The sequence below is a fragment of the Mustela nivalis genome (genome assembly GCF_964662115.1).
Source record: "Mustela nivalis genome assembly, chromosome: 6".
In the NCBI taxonomy this organism is placed as follows: domain Eukaryota; kingdom Metazoa; phylum Chordata; class Mammalia; order Carnivora; family Mustelidae; genus Mustela; species Mustela nivalis.
The window spans coordinates 102,135,403-102,153,048 of record NC_139025.1 but is presented as its reverse complement, the minus strand read 5'-3'; the positions used below and the strand labels follow the sequence as shown (position 1 = coordinate 102,153,048).

Sequence of the window (17,646 nt, the reverse complement as noted above, 5' to 3'; positions counted from 1 at the left end):
AAAATCTTTAAAAAAAAAATTAAAAAAAAAAAAAGAATTCTGTATTTTGGGGGCACCTGGGTGGCTCAGTGGGTTAAAGCCTCTGCCTTCAGCTCAGGTCATGATCCCAGAGTCCTGGGATCGAGCCCCACATCGGGCTCTCTGCCCCATGGGGAGTTTGCTTTCTCCTCTCTGCCTGCTTGTGATCTCTGTCAAATAAATAAATAAAATCTTTAAAAAAAAAAAAATTCTGTGTTTTTGGCTTTCTCATTGTTAAACAGCAATATAGTAAAGTTTCAGCTTTCAGAATAACATTGCTGATGAGGTTTTATTGTGTGCCTAAAACCATAATGCCAAAAAAAAAAAAAAAACCTATTGTGTTAAAAACTGATGCAGGGACAATGGAGACAGAAGTTGATTCTAGAGGTTGACTCTCAATGTGTGTATTCAGTATACAATCTGGAAATCACAAGTGGCTATATCTCTTGTTTTAAAAATGTCATCTGCCTATGGCCAAATGTCTAAACAGCCACAATGTCTGTTGGAATGACAAACATGTCCAGACCTTAGCTCCGTGACACCAAGCAACCTTCGGGGTCTGTTACCTCAATATATTGAAAATAGAAGACATAAATTCCCTGCCTGTTTATTCTATCCATCTTTATGATGGTGACTTTTCTCCAAGGGCAAGATGTTTTTCATATGTGTGAACCTGATGAAAACTTTGCAGGAAAGTGAAGCTAAACCTTTCAGTCTCCTGAGAACAGTGGTTACTTTTTTTTTTTTAATCCCAGGATTCCTGTTCTCCCTTCCTGCCAAGGCAATGTTAGCACACACACACAAAAAAATTTTTAATTATTTCATCTGAAAAGCTCTGTGGTTATACCTGGCAGCTTATTACCAAGTTCCCCTGTTACATATTTTGCATGCACCCTACATCTTATTTCACAGTAGTTATCAGATTTTGTAATTTTATATAATTCTGTTTTCCAGTAATATCTATCTCTTCCACTTCTTTTCTTTTTTTAAGATTTTATTTATTTATTTGACAGACAGAGATCACAAGTAGGCAGAGAGGCAGGCAGAGAGAGAGGAGGAAGCAGGCTTTCCTCAGAGCAGAGAGGCTGGGGCTGGGGGCAGGGGAGGGAGCAGCCTCCCTGCTGAGGAGAGAGCTGGATGTGGGGCTCGATCTCAGGACCCTGGGATCATGACCTGAGCCAAAGGCAGAGGCTTTAACCCACTGAGCCACCCAGGTGCCCCTCTAACACTGTTTTAGAATTCTGTGAGCTCAGGGACTCTGTTTTGCTTATCACCGAATATCTAATACTTAACTCTTGGCCTCTATAGTAGGCCCTCAAAAATATTTGAGTGAGTGAATGCTTACATCTAGTTATTGTCATTTCTAGATCTATGTTAACATGTATTTAATGGATATTATAATAATTATCTGAACTTAGAAACCATATCAAATACTTTATAAAATTCTAAACCTTCTCTGAAACTCAGAATAATTACTGCTGTCACCAGGTAGTGAGATCACTCTCACCTATTTATATCTGTAAGATTTTTAGTTCTCCTACTTTTAATACCATATTTTCTCCCATTTACTACATTGTGTTTCATAGCTTAGTACCTCTCCTCTTTCTTTTTCATTCATCACAAGGGAAAGAGAACTGTTCTGCAATTAGATACTATACTCTGCTTTCTGGCCCTCCCATAGGGCCTTCACCTGAACCATCAGTTGGCAAAGGTCTGAACTGGGATCAGAGTTGGTTTACATTCCTTTTCATCTTCAAGTGACAGAGATTTCCTGCAAAGATCATTCTCTGCAGATCTGTAAGATACGGTATACTGAGTCAGTCCTCAAGTTAATAATAAGAACTATATACAGATACTTTAGAAAAAAAAAATCCTTCAGCCTTCTAGGATTTTTGTCTGCCACCTGACTCTTTGTACTTCTGTCTGTCTCTTTTCCCAGCAAACTACTATCTTCAAATAGAAAAATCCTTAGAGCTTAGAGAGAAGCTGTGAATGCTTGGCCTCTGAGGGAAATGGAGGATCATGAGGTCCTTGTAGAACTGAGCTACCTTGCTGAGAACAGGTGTAGGGGTCAGGAGCTCAGTTCTTCCTGGTTTCTTTGCCTACCTGTCCTGCAGTATTGCTTCTTTCTTCCCTATCTCTCAATGCAAAACTTGCCTTGGAGACATTTTTAAATTCCTGCAGATTCCATCTCTTTTTAGGCTGTTGATAATTCAGCCAGTACTGCAAAGATCGTCCTTGACTAGGACGATCAACTAAGACCCAGGTGTAACTTGAATGTTTTCTTTGACTTTTTTGAGACTTAGCACTTACGCGGAGGTCTAATTCCATCTGATTTCATTTTGTCCCACCTTACTTCAAATCAGAATAACAGGGGTGCCTGGGTGGCTCATTTGGTTAAGAGTCTAACTCTTGGTCTCAGCTTAGGTCTTGATCTCAGGATTGTGAGTTCAAACCCCACAATGGGCTCTACGCTGGTCATGGAGCCTGCTTTTAAAAAATAATCGAAATAACAGGTTCCCAATCCATTCCTAGTTCACAAGGCTTACTTTAACCCAGGGTCCTAGAACAGTGTATAATAATCCTTAAGGCAGACCATGTTCTTTTACTGAGGCAAAATTGCTTCCTGGCTTCTATAATGTTTTTAAGAAAGGCAAGGCTGACTTAAAGGCAAGAATTCCAAGAGATGCTGTAGGTTTTCCTTTCTAAGCAGCCACACTAAGTGTAGCATTACTTTATCAAATGTGCTTTCTGGAAGAATTTGTGGTATAGTGGAAAGAGCACCAGAGTGAAGAATAGGAGAGCCGTATACTAGTTGACTATGGCATCTTAAAATATTAATATCAATGATGAAATTTCACTGTACACTTGTCATATAGAGTTGTTTTCTCAGAAAAAAAGGAAACTACTCGCCTTGCCAGTCTCCCATTCAGAAGATCGCTCACATTTTTCAACTCCTGATCCTAGTCTGACAAGTGGAAGAATTCACAAAACCCAGTTGCTTTTGGTGCAGGCATTTGCTAGGTGGTAGAAGCTGAGCTCGCAGTACTGCTTAGCAATCCCTTCATTCACCTTTAGCACAGTACTGCTTTAGCAATCCTGTTGCATTCACCTTTCCCAATACTTACCTCATTCTAGATTCATTAGCACAGTTCATTCTCTCTTCGTGCTCTTAAGCAACTAGAATCAAAGACACTCGCCTAACTAACCCCTCCCACTTCCCTCTTCTTTATAAAAATGCATTTTTATGTCCTATTATTTCTTTTTTCTCCTTATTTTGAAGATTCTTTAAGACTTTATACCATGAATTTTATCTACTTTTCTTTGTCTTCATTATTTCCCCTTCTATTTAAACTCCCCCTGCAACAGTTACTTAGAGTGAAAGTTTTTTCCTCATCTTTGCTACCCTTTTGAATTTCTCTCCTTTTCTTCAGTACTTGCTATTGCTCTTAACGGTCTCTTTTCACCTACTCAGTATCGTATATCATCTTGCCATCAGATTTCTTCTGCCACCATTTGACTGAAATCATCTTGTACCAATGATCATCTGTTTTCCCAAGGTCTTTCTCAGTCCACCCTAGACTTTTATTTTTTTTTTAAGACTTTATTTATTTATTTGACAGAGAGAGATCACAAGTTGGCAGAGAGAGAGGAGGAGGAGGAAGCAGGCTCCCTGCCGAGCAGAGAGCCCGATGCGGGACTCGATCCCAGGACCCTGAGATCATGACCTGAGCCGAAGGCAGAGGCTTAACCCACTGAGCCACCCAGGCACCCCACCCTAGACTTTTAGAAGCTCTACTGTTTCTCTATTCTTGAAACTCTCCTCTCGTCTTTATCCTACCTCTCAAAAATCTCATTTCTTGGGATCAGAGGGAGACAAACCATAAGTGACTCTTAATCTCACAAAACAAACTGAGGGTTGTTGGAGGGAGGGGGGTCCGAGAGAGGGGGTTGGGATTATGGACATTGGGGAGGGTATGCGCTATGGTGAGTGCTGTGAAGTGTGTAAACCTGGTGATTCACAGACCTGTACCCCTGGGGATAAAAATACATTATATGTTTATAAAAAAATAAAAAATTTTAATAAAAAAATCTCATTTCTTTTTTTGACTGGTTATTCTCTTTATTTTGTGTCAGTCCCTCTTCCTCCTTGTATTTATTAAGTCAGAAATTCCAGGAAGGCTTTTAGGATGCTGAAATATTGATCAATTCTGTTCTGTTGGCCTTTAGGGAGGGCCTGTGGTAACTTGTGTCCCACCCCTTTCCCCCAGACAAGGAACCTTATCCACAATATATTTTTTTCACATCCTGTGTATTCCATAGTGGAGAAAGTTGAGGAAACATTGACTTAAGAATGGGATTTGGCTACAAGGAATGGAAGATGAAGTAATAGTGATTTAATAGAAGAAAATTCTGAAGGTAGGCAGTCCAAGACCAGTATGATGACTTCAAATGTAATCAGTGTTCTAGGCTCCTTAAAGTTACTTCTTCATTGCAAAATTGCTAATGTAACACTAGACATCACATTTACTTTCCAGGCTTGAAAATGAAGGAGAAGAGGGGCGCCTGGGTGGTTCAGTGGGTTAAGCCTCTTTGGCTCAGGTCATGATCTCTGGGTCCTGGGATCAAGCTACGCATGGGGCTCTCTGCTCAGCGGGGATTCTGCTTCCCCTTCTCTTGTGGCCTGCCTCTCTGCCTACTTGTGAGATCTCTCTGTCAAATAAATAAGTAAAATCTTATTTTTAAGATTTTTAAAAAGAAAGAATATGAAGAAGAGTAAAGTAGCTTTGGCTTCCCACCTAATCTGTTTACCTTTAACAAATTTTTCCAGAAGCCAGATCTAAGACTTAGGCCTACATCTCATTGGCTACCCCTTCTGCAAAGGAGACAAGGAAATACTGTGTTTTAACTGGATACATTATTTACCCACACAAAATAGAGTCATATTAAGACATGGGAAGCAGGGCGCCTGGGTGGCTCAGTGGGTTGAGCCGCTGCCTTTGGCTCAGATCATGATCTCAGAGTCCTGGGATCGAGTCCCGCACCGGGCTCTCTGCTCATCAGGGAGCCTGCTTTCCTCTCTCTCTCTCTGCCTGCCTCTCCGTCTACTTGTGGTTTCTCTCTGTCAAATAAATAAATAAAATCTAAAAAAAAAAAAAAAAAAAAAAAAAAAAGACATGGGAAGCAGCCTTCTCTGCCGTTCTTCTTTGCATAACCTTCATATGTCATAACTCCCACCAGAAGTCATTGGTTCAGTAGCTTCCTTTTAATAAGTGCAGTCTTTTATATTCATGGCTTCAGCTGTCTCCCTTGTATGAACAGTCCCCATATCGTTATCTCTAGACTTGACCTTTTGCCTAATCCCATTTCACATATCACCAGAAGCTGATTTCTTACATTCAGAATGTCTAAAAAAGAATATTCTTTCTCCTGAAATTTTGCTTCTCTTTCCCTCTTCTCTATTTCTCTTTATTATATCTACTTTCATTACCTGTATTACCATCCTAACTGTTTACTAGGCTCAGACCTCCCTAGAGTTATTTCTGACTCTTACTTCTTTACCTTTTTTTTTTTTTTTTTTAAAGTAGGCTCCACACCCAGCATGGAGGCCAGGGTTGGCCTTGAACTCACAACCCTGAAATCAAGACCTGAGCTGAGACTAAGTCAGACACTTAACCCACTGAGCCACCCAGGCACCTCTATTCTTCAACTTTTTTTTTTAATAGCTTTTTAGTAGTTACTCTGGGGATTACAATATGTGTGTTCAACTTTCCACAATCTACTTAAAATTGGAATTTTTTTTGCCACCTCAAGTGGAATGTAGAAATTTTACCACTATTTAAGATCCTTTACCTTCTTTTCTTTATGTTGTAATTGTCTTATGCTCATTGCCAGAACAGGTAAAATCAAAATAAGAATGAGATCTGAAGTTTATATGAAATCCAGATTTCATTGTCCATACATAAAGTTTAATTGGAACCTAGGCACACTTCATCTATTTTCAGCTACTATGCACTAGAGTGGCAGATCATATGGCCTGCAAAGTCAAAAATCTCACTGTCTGATCTTTTACTAAAAAGTTTTTAAACTCCTGGTCTTATGTATTACATCTAATACATTGAGAACCCCATCAGACAGTCTTTAAAAATTTTTCCCTTTCAGTTGTGTGTTATATACTTTAAAGACTCAAGAGAATGGTTTATTATATTTACCCGTATACTTAACATTTCTGTGGCTCTTTCTTCATTCCTGGTGTTCCAGTTGTCTATTATTTTCCTTTTGTCTAAAGAATCTAATTCTTTTGGAGCAGGTTAATTGGCTATTAATTCTCTAAGAATGTCTTTATTTCACCTTAATTCTAAAAAACATTTTTTCTGGGGGCACCTGTGTGGCTCAGTGGGTTAAAGCCTCTGCCTTCAGCTCAGGTCATGATCTCTGGGTCCTGAGATCCTGCCCTGTATCAGGCCCTCTCCTCAGCAGGGAGCCTGCTTTCCCCGCCTCACCCCGCCCTGACCCCACCTGCCTTTCTGCCTACTTGTGATCTCTGTCAAATGAATAAATAAAATCTTTTTTAAAAAAAGATATTTTTTTCTGGATATAGACATCTAGGTTTACGTTTCTTCTTATAATTTAAAATTGCTCTATTTCTTTGTATAGCTTCCATTGTTTCTAAGAAATACACAGTCACTTAAGTTATTTTTCCCCTGTAAGTAATGCATCACTTTCCTCTATTTGCTTTCAGAGTTTTTCATTTTGATTATGATGTGTGATGTGTCTGATGTGGATTTCTTTTGTGTTTATCCTGTTTGGGGGTTTACTTACTTAACTTCTTGAATCTGTAATTTTCTTTTTTCAAATTTTTAGAGTCTTCAGCCATTACTTGAAACATTTTTTTCCATTCCACTGTCTTTCTCCTGCCCTTTTAGGAGCACAGTAACATAAACATAAACAGTCCTTATTAATTTCCACCTGAGATTCCTGTGTGCTTTTTCTCCTTTATTAGACTATAAGATAGCTGAAGTCAGGAATTGCATTATATATATCATTTTATTTCCCCCAAGAACTAGTTCGGTCTTTTCACAAAAAGTAAAATAACCAGTAAATATTTGATTAATAAAATTGTTTGTGCCTTGTGCTTTTGTATTTCAGGTATGTACGTAAAAATCTAATTTCTTGATAACTTCTCTTGGGTTCATTTGGGGTGTGTGTGTGTGTGTGTGTGTGTATCTATATATATTTTTTAAGATTTTATTTATTTATTTGACAGAGAGCGATCACAAGTAGGCAGAGAGGCAGGCAGAGAGAGAGAGGGGGAAGCAGGCTCCCTGCCAAGCAGAGAGCCCGATGCGGGACTCGATCCCAGCACCCTGAGATCATGACCTGAGCCAAAGGCAGCGGCTTAACCCACTGAGCCACCCAGGCGCCCCATCATTTGGTATATATTGAATAAAAATAATGAGGGATTTTGTAATCCTTTTGTACTTCTCTCCACCCTCCCTCCCTTCTTTCCTTCCTTCTTTTCTCCCTTTCTTCTACCTTCTTCCTTTCCTCCCCTCCCCTTTTCTCCCACTCCCCTCCTCTTCCTTCTTTTCTCCTTTTCCTTCCTTTCCTTCCTTTCTTTCTTGTGTCTTCTACCACCAATCTTTGGAAGTTTCAAAAATCAGAGATAGAACCTTAGGTATTTTCAAAGGAAGTGGTTTGAGGTTATATTCTGAAGAACTTGAGCATGGAGAAGCAGTCATAAGAGGAATATGGGGTGCTGAGTGGGCAGACCCCAGGCTCTACTTCTGCTACCCCACCAGATGCAACCCAGAATAGTTATACTTAGGGGTGATTTATATGTTAGGCCTCTTTGTGAAACTGTATTTGAAGGGGATTCTGTTGCTAGAAAAAGTTTCTGTATCATTTATCTGGGTTCACCTTCCCTCTCCAAGAATATCACTCCACTCAAGATTATCAGAAATACCAAAAAATATCAGAAAGACAGAAATTACAGGGCTGTAGAACCATGTTTTTGAAGCTGAAGCAGGTACAACTCCCTTGTATGTCATGAAAAGCTGTATGATAAGTTTGGTCTATCTTCCAAAGCTAAATTCCAGCTTAAAGATTTGGTGGGGAGGAGGGAGTTTCTTTTTTTTTTTTTTTTCCTTTTTTCCTTTTTTTTTTTTTTTTTTTTTTGAGATTTTATTTATTTATTTATTCATGAGAAACAGAGAGAGGGGCATAGGGAGAAACAGGCTCCCCAAGGAGCAGGGAGCCTGATGTGGGACTCAATCCGAGGACCCCAGGATCATGAACTGAGCCAAAGGCAAATGCTTAACCACCTGAGCCACCCATGACTCCCAGTTTCAATTTTTATATCCATTAAAGGTTTGTTATAAAGGTTTGTTTTATATCCATTAAAGGTTTGTTTTATGTCTGCACAAGCAGACATAAAAAGTCTATGCATCCCCATCTCCACATTTTTATTCAACAGCTAAGAATGTCAGGAACTGTTTGAAAGTAACTGTTTCAAGGACTAATAGTGTCTTAAAGGCTTAATAGTACAGACCAGATATCTGAACTAGTGTCAAGAGAGTTGGGTTCCTGGGCACCTAGGTGGCTCAGTGGGTTAATCCGCTGCCTTTGGCTCAGGTCATGATCTCGGGGTCCTGGGATCGAGTCCCGCATCGGGCTCTCTGCTCAGCAGGGAGCCTGCTTCCATCTCTCTCTCTCTCTCTGCCTGCCTCTCCACCTACTTGTGATTTCTCGCTATCAAATAAATAAATAAAATCTTTAAAAAAAAAAAAAAAGAGAGTTGGGTTCCAGAGCAGATTGTACCATTAGCTAGGTTGTATCATCTGGGTAAGTTTCTTAACTTATCCTGGCCTTAGATTTCTAATTTATGGGGGTCTGGACTAGATCTTCACTGTTTAGTAAAATGTTTTTGTTGGTAAAATGCTGTTCAAAGTGGTAGTCCAGTCACATGTGATACTGAGCACCCTAAAATGTGGCACATGATACTGAGGGTTATTAAATTTGTTTGTTTTAAAGATTTTTATTTATTTGGCAGAGACACAGAGAGAGAGGGAACATAGGCAGGGGGAATGGGAGAGGGAGAAGCAGGCTGCCTGCTGAGCAGGGAGCCTATTTGGGGCTCCATCCCAGGACCTTGGGATGATGACCTGAGTCGAAGGCAGTTGCTTAATGACTGAGCCACCCAGTCACCCTGAGGGTTATTAAATTTAAATGGTCACATGTCACTAGTGGTTTACTGTATTGGGCAGCATAGGAGCTAGAAGAGCTATACATTATATATACTCTAAAAGTGCAAATATACACTGTAATATAGAAAGAAGGGTAAGTATGTAGGAGGATGAAGAGGGTGGGTAAGTAGCTGACATCTGCACAGACCCAGGGTGACTTCTATGACTCTGGCCCCCGTTACCTGGGAGAACATTTGGCCCTGCTTCAAGCTCAGTGGTTGAGCCTTGTGCTTTGGTCTGTGGGTTGCAGTTTTCTCATTATCAGAGTAATAGGCAGTGGTTTTGCTTAGCAGGAAGTTAGTTTGCCTGTGGTAGCTCCACTGAGAACCTATCTCAGCAGTTCTTTTTCCTCATCTGATTGCAGATCCCAGCTGCGGGTCTTTATCCTTCTTGCTAAAAAGAAGGGGCTGTCCATTCATCATCTTTCATGGAACTGATAACCTTGGTAGTTACCCTTGGTATATTCTGTGTGATTCTGATGTAGGAAAGTATGTGTTTGAACCGTGAAGTACCTAATTTTATATATTTATACTGGAAAGTTACACTGGTTCTCAGCTTCTGGTTTTTCTTTTATCTAAGCTATAATTTACAGTCCTTCACCTTCAGTCTTGCCTTAAGCCGCACTTACCTTGAGAAAGAGATGGTACACAGTGACCAAGCTTTGTCCACTGCTTAGCTAGTTGCTTACTAGCCTGACTTCCGCAGAAACAGCTCCACCAATAGCACAGTCATAAAGAGTCTAGCAGCCATTGTCTGGCACCACAAATCTTCATAGCAACAGACCACCACATGGCAACAGCAGTCACACAAAGGAAACATTAGGGAAATCGATACTTACTTTCTCCCACCCCTCCCCCACCCAAAACATCAGCCAGCACATTTTTCCCACCTAGCAGCTTATTCCCAGGGGATGCTTTAGGGCAGTTGCTTGTCTATATACCCTTGTGGATTATGTTATCTGCCTACTGTCATATACTTAAATCCTGAAGCCCTAAAGATCCTAAAGACTTTTTTGAGTTTCATTTTATGAATTGCAAAATAAACTAAGCAGGGGAGAGAGATGTCCTTTTGTGCACTGTCACCCCCCACCTCCCTCACCCCTGCAAAGCACAGTGGGGTAGTACAGTTGGCCAGACTGTGGACTTGGCAGATAAGCAAGGTTGCTTCCAATGAGATTCTTTTGATATTTCAGTTGTTACTTTAAGATGGGTTCAGAGACAGACCTGTTTTGTTATTAATGTCATCCTTTAACAAATAATTTAGTTCCTAATACTTATCTATGAAACCCAATAAGTGATACGTAGGCAATAAAATACAGTCTGGTATAAACTGGGACTGATCACTAGCCTCAGTTAATTTAGCTTTGGCTTATGATTCCAAGAGGTAAAAGGGATAAGGTTGTTTAACTGGTCCGGGTCATAGTGTCCTCATTTGTAAAATTGGGAGGTTGGACTACATATCTCTGCACTCCTTCCAGCTGTGATATTTACAATTCTGTGATCATTTGTGTAGGACAGACAAGAGAACTGTCTTTGTTAATCACTGGTTGTGGTGAGATCTGCTGGAAGATGTTGTTGAACCCTCTGGTCTCAGTGCTTACACTGCTAAAAACAGGTCCTGGCCCTGCCCTGGTTGATAAAGCTGCTGTAACAATGATGGGCAGAAGCTATTAACAAACTTGGCAACCAGCCTTTTCTCCCACAGCAGTAGTTTTCAGACCAGTTCAGGCAAAGCTTTGCTCCCAGGTCGCTGCTGCTGCCTCTTAATGATACCAATAAGAACTCCCTTTTCCTCACTTCTCCCTCTCTGTCTCTGACTGCTTTATGAAACAAGAGGCTATTCTGCACCTCTTCTGATACTTCATTATCCTACCTCCCTCAGGCTTTACTGAACAAAGAAATCATAGGGCATCAACTTTATAATTTAGGCAGCTGGAGATCATTTCCCCAGGATAGGGGTGGGTAGGTAGCTCATTCCCCCTGGCATGAGGCAGCATTGCTAAATGGCCCCTGTTTTGTCTGCCAGGCTTAGGCTTTGTTAAGCCCATTCAGCGTTCTCTGTATTTGAGTTAAATTATAGAGGCAAACCAAGCCCCTGTACTTTTAGGAGGGTAGGGGTTAGGGAAAAAAATGGAAAGTGTGTCATTTATAGGCCCTGCTACTTGCTAATTGCTCAAGGAATTTTTGTTTAATCCACTGTCACTGTGCTTACTCCTGCCAGATCCTTTATTTCCCCTAGTTGCTGCCTTCATGGCCTTCTCCATAGCAACAAGCTCTGTGACAATTCCTCTATGGTGAGGAATTGAGTAGTTCCCCCTCCCACAAGCTGTACTCTATTTTCTGTTTAGTATGTCTTTAAAAAGCCTAAAAGACTATTATCGAATACTTCTCTACCCCCACTGAACTCAGTACCAAATGTAACTTTTTCACCCTGAACTGTTTCAGTGAACAACCTGCCTTCTTATTTGACTCAGACTATGCCCATCTTTTGAAAAATTGCTTGTATCATTCAGTACATGAAATACTGTGCATATTCCCATTTACCATGCTCCCCTCTGCTTTTCAGCTTTTAGCCTGCTCTTTAGAATCATTCTATTAAACAAATCTCATAGAAATGGAGAAAGAATGGATGAAGAAAGTAGAAACCCTCCCTGACCATCCCTCAGGCACAGTTGTGTTAGATACTAGGCTGGTCCAGTACAGAGTTTGGGCGACTGCCCAAAGCAGAGAACTAGCTTGCTAGTATAGAACCAGCTGATCCTGCTACTGATGTACAGGAGTCACAAACCTAAGTGTTTTTGTTTTTAAGTTAATAGGTCTTATTGAACGATAATAGAAATAGAAATATGTGCACAAATCATAAGCATGCAGGTCATCACATTTTCAAAGTGAGCCCACTTCATGGTATCAGTACCTAGATGAAGAAATGCATTATTACCACAACCTCAGAAACCCCTTCATTCATCCCTTCCAATAGCTAACCCCTTAAAAAAAAAAAATCAGTTCTGACTGCCAGCATCATAGATTAATGGTCTCATTTTGAACATTATATAAGTAAAATCATTACAGTGTATACTTTTTTAGGTCTAACTGTTCAACATTATGCCAGTGAAATTTATCCATGTTGTTACACGTAGTGGTACTTTGTTTATTCTCATTATTTTATTGTATTTGTTATGTGAATGTAACAGTATTCAGTTGTTGATGAGCATTTAGATTGTTTGCAGTTTGGGGCTGTTATGCAAAACACTGCTGGAAAATTGTTGTATATGTCTTCTGAGGAATATATATACACATTCCTATTCTGTATATACTTAGGAATGGAATTCCTGAGTCCTTAGGTGCACATATGGTCAGCTCCAGTGGATATTGCCAGTTTTCCAAAGTGTCGTAACCAATTTATACTCCTCCTTCTGATTAGAATCCTGGTTGCTTTGCATCCTTATCAACACTTGACCTTACTTGTCTTTTTCATTTTAGCCATCATGTTTGGTGTATGTGTGATACTAATTTGCATTTCCATGAAGATCATGAAATCAAGCTCTTTTCATGTGCTTATTGGCCATTTGGAAATCTTTTATGAAGTGCATGTTCAAACCTTTTTTTTTTTTTAAAGATTTATTTATTTATTTATTTGACAGAGAGAAATCACAAGTAGATGGAGAGGCAGGCAGAGAGAGAGAGAGGGAAGCAGGCTCCCTGCCGAGCAGAGAGCCCGATGCGGGGCTCGATCCCAGGACCCTGAGATCATGACCTGAGCCGAAGGCAGCGGCTTAACCCACTGAGCCACCCAGGCGCCCATGTTCAAACCTTTTAACCACTTTTGGATTCGGTTGTGTTTTTTCTTACAAATTTGTAGGAATTTTTTTGTATATTCTATGAGCTCTTTATCAGATACATATGTATTATAAATGTCTTCTTATTTCGCATCTTGCCTTTTCTCTTAACTTTTCATGAATCGAAGTTCTTCATATTATAAAGTCTAGTTTTTCTTTTTTTCTTCTATAGTAAGTGCTTCCTGTCCTGTTTAAGGAAATTTTGCCTTTTCCAAGGTAATAAAGATATTCTTTTACGTGTTTTTCTGAGAATCTTATTTTTTTTTTAATTTTCATATATAGATTTGCAGTCTATCTGAGATTGATTTTTGTTTAGGGTATGAGTTGGGAGTCAAGATTCTCCTGTTTACATATGGTTGGTTACCTAATAATTGACCCAGCACCTTATTGAAAAGGCCACCCTTCCCCACCCCACCCCCCGCCTCCGCACTGCAGTGTCACATTTATTATGTCAAGTGACGTAGGTGTGGGTTTATTTCAGGACCCTGTATTCTGTTCTGTTCATTCATTTGTCTAGCCTTATGTCAGTACTACACTGTATTTTTTTTTTAAGATTTTATCCATTTATTTGACAGAGAGAGATCACAAGTAGGCAGAGAGGCAGGCAGAGAGAGAGGAGGAAGCAGGCTCCCCGCTATGCAGAGAGCCCGATGTGGGACTCGATCCTGAGATCATGAGATCATGACTTGAGCCGAAGGCAGAGGCTTAAACCACTGAGCCACCCAGGCACCCAGTACTACACTGTCTTAATAACTATAGCTTTATGAGGCTTGGTATCTAGTACTGTAAGCTTTATTGTACTACTTCAAGATTGCCTTGGGTATTCTTGGCCTTTTGCATTTTCATATAAATATTAGGATCAGTTTGTGAATTTTTATGACAAAAAACACCCTGCTGGGATTCTGATTGGGATTACATTAGATCTGCAGATAAATTTGAGTAAGACCCAAAGTTTTATCCTTTTATTTAAGCTAGTGTTACTCAGTTGGGGATGGCAGGGTGGTGCATGAGATCAGAGCAAGTCTGTGATATCAGTTGGGGAGTTGTTTAATTAGAAGATATGTTGACATCCCTTACTCCTAATGTTCTGAATTAGCAGGCTCAGTATAGAGCTTAGGTATTTGTTATGAAACACCTTCCCAAAGAATTATCATTTGCTGCCATCACCACTGTGTTCTACCCCCCCCCCCATTTGAGAGCCACTGACCTAGACTATAATCTTGGCTAGCAGCAGTAATTCATTGAGGCTAACTGAAGTAAAATCTGACTGATTTACTCAATACCAGGTCTGCTTTGGGGGCTGTATTTCCTAAGGCTACTGTAAGAAAGTACCAAAAACTTGGTAGTTTAGAACAAATTTATTATCTCATAGTTGTGGAGGCTAGATGTCCGAAATCAAGCAGCAGGACTACTCTCTCTGATATTTTAGGGAAGAATGCTTCCTTGCCTCTTCTAGCTTCTGGTGTTAGCCAGTAATCCTTGGCATTCCTTGGCTTATACATGTCATCACTCCAGTCCCACGGCTGACTTCTCTCTGTGTGTCTTCACATCTTCTTCCCTCTGTGTGTCTGTTAGTGTGTCCAAATTTCCCCTTTTATTAGGACACCAGTCATATTGGATTAGAGCCCACTTCAATGACCTCATTTTAACTTGATTGCCTTTGTAAAGACCTTGTTTCCAAATAAGATCACATTCTGAGGTGTCAGGCGTTAGGACTTCAGTTCAGCCAATTGAGGGGGACACAATTCAACCCAAAACAGAAGCCATTGAAAATTTCAAAATAATTGTCACAAGTTAGAGAGAGGAAGGAAATCCAGAAGTGTTTATAATCCTAAGAGACGCTGCTTCCCAAAGCCACTCTGGGCAGAAGATCATCCACTCTGATCTCAACCATTCCTCTCTCTACATCACTATCTCCCATCTTTTTTGGCTCTGAGAACTACAATGTGGTTTGGTTCTGCTCTGTTAACAAAGCCTGAAAATGCCAAGTGGAGGTTACCAAGAAAGAAAAAGAGGCTTCAGCAGTTAGCTGTTTCTGTCAGCCTATACCTGAAGAAGGCTGAAAGGAAAAGTGTCTCTCGTAGACTAGCCCCCAGCCATGTTCTTATCCTGGTTCTTCCTGTTAGGCCATAAAGCAGTAAAACCATGGACAAGTGTGATTCCATCTCAGCCTCAGGCAAGTACTTCTTCAAAGCTGTCACACCGAGACGATACCATCCCCTCTTATTTCCAGTAGCTTTCAGACAAGTACTCCAGCTGGACAGCCGAGTGTGTGATGACCTCTGCTGAGCTGCCTCCCAGTGTGGGTATAGTGTGTAGTTACCTCAGCCAGAAGAAAGGGAGGATGTGAGATTTCAGGGTGTGGTGAGCCAGGCTTTGTTGCACGTAGACGAAGTTTCCATGGTGTGGGAACTTAGAGATGGGAGGAGGGTTCATATTAGATCTTTACTGTTCCTCCCCAGCCACCCTGTCCCCATAGTCTGGGTGTAGAGTGGCCTACATTTGATAGATGTCCCACTTTGGCCTATCTCTATCCTATACTGATTCTCTGCACGTTTTTCCTTTAGCAATAACATCTACCTAACCAACTCCCCAAATTGGTGCTTGCTTGACAGTGGTTTCAGCTGGCCTTCTATATACTTTTGCCTGAAATTCGGTGGAGAGAAAATACCATGGTCATGTAAAAATTGTTCCAGATTGGTGGGTGTTACCTTGTGCTTTCTTGGCTCATTCAGCCCCAAAGGATCCCAGAAATAAGGGCTTAGGATTTTTGTTTCCTGTCAATCCCAGAACTGAAGGCAGAAGAAATTGAAGACACCATTTTCTATAGCAGTGGTTTCCAGATTCTGCTGCACATTAGAATGTGAGGGCAGGGATTTAAAGACCTGGTACCCAGGTCTTGCCCAGTTAAATTAAATCACAGTGTATGCAGATGGGAACCAGGTGTCAGTATTTTTTTTAAAAGATTTTATTTATTTATTATAAAAATAAATAAATAAATAAATGACGGAGAGATAGAGCCCAAGCAGGTGGAGTGGCAGAGGGAGAGGGAGAAGCAGACTCTCTGCTGAGCAGGGAGCCTGACATGGGGCTCGATCCCAGGATCCTGTGGTCATGACCTGAGGGGAAGACAGACACTTAACTGACCAAGCCACCCAGACACCCAGGTGTCAGTATTTTTTTTTTTTTTTAAGATTTTCTTTATTTATTTGACAGGCAGAGATTACAAGTAGGCAGAGAGGCAGGCAGAGAGAGGGGGAAGCAGGCTCCCCCCTGAGCAGAGAGCCCGATGCGGGGGCTTGATCCCAGGACTCTGGGATCATGACCTGAGCTGAAGGCAGAAGCTTTAACCCACTGAGCCACCCAGGCGCCCCAGTATTTTGTTTTTTTAAGATTTTATTTATTTGACACGGAGAGAGAGATCACAAGTAGGTAGAGAGGCAGGCAGAGAGAGAGGGGGAAGCAGGCTCCCCGCTGAGCAGACAGGCCCATTTGGGGCTCGATCTCAGGACCCTGAGATCATGACCTAAGCTGAAGGCAGGGGCAACCTCCTGAGCAACCCAGGCGCCCTTAGGTGTTAGTATTTTAAATCATCTGGGGTTGTATCCCATGTGCACCAATTTGGGTAACCACTGTTCTATAAACTTCAGACATTTTGGCTGAAGACTTTATTCCAAATTTCTTTATATAACTTCAGAGATTTATACTTAAGAGTATTAATAAAGGGCTCCTAGGAGATACAGATCCTCTTTGGAAGTATATTCTCTAAGGGAATAATAACCACACTTCTGTCTTTGGGTTTCTGGTTTTGGAAGACTCATACATGATTTGATCCTTCCCTAAAGTCGGATCCCTGACTTGCAGATGAATGGATTGCCAGGATAAGTGAGATTTAAAAAAACAAAAAAACAACAACAACAATGACAAAAACACCTGGAGATAATTGCTGTTAAGCTGATCTGAGGTTCTGCCTGCTTGAGATTTGGTAGGACATAAGAATTTATAGCATAGTAAAGCATTCTCTCCAATAATTGTCACTGCTGTAGACAAATTTGGGACCAGAGTTTTAAAATATGACACTCTTGGGACGCCTGGGTGGCTCAGTGGGTTAAAGCTTCTGCCTTTAACCCACTCAGGGTTCTGGGATCGAGCCCCACATTGGGCTCTCTGCTCAGCCAGGAGCCTGCTTACCCCTCTCTCTCTGCCTGCCTCTCTGCCTACTTGTGATCTCTCTCTCTGTCAAATAAATAAATAAAAATATTTTTTAAAATATAAAATATGACACTCTTTATCAAAGTTCCTTATATTATTACTGGTGAACCCATAAAAAAGAATAGTTTTCAGAATGCAGCCGATTTAGGGAAAAAATCTTAGGTAGTACAGATGGCCCTAATTTTCCTTAGTCTTTTCATTTCTTAAAATGACTTCCTTGCATGAATTTCTAATTATATTCACCCTTTTCCTACACCTCTGGTTTGAACTTTAGTCCTGGAATAAACAGTGCTTAAAATTTGCCTAATCTCTAATCACAGGACGAGATTAAACATT

The 17,646-nt window shown here is 40.6% G+C and overlaps 1 protein-coding gene and 1 long non-coding RNA gene across 4 annotated transcripts in view; one reads left to right on the top strand and one right to left on the bottom strand.

The window, feature by feature from the left end:
- Positions 1-17,646, top strand: part of ZNF609 (zinc finger protein 609) — a 200,852-nt gene that overhangs the window by 137,721 nt on the left and 45,485 nt on the right. The gene's annotated exons all lie outside the window — the stretch shown is intronic.
- On the bottom strand, positions 10,969-13,576 carry LOC309867968. Its single transcript, XR_014313428.1, has 2 exons — positions 13,073-13,576; positions 10,969-12,860 (listed from the first exon to the last, which is right to left on the bottom strand). It is a non-coding gene; the product is annotated as an uncharacterized lncRNA (long non-coding RNA).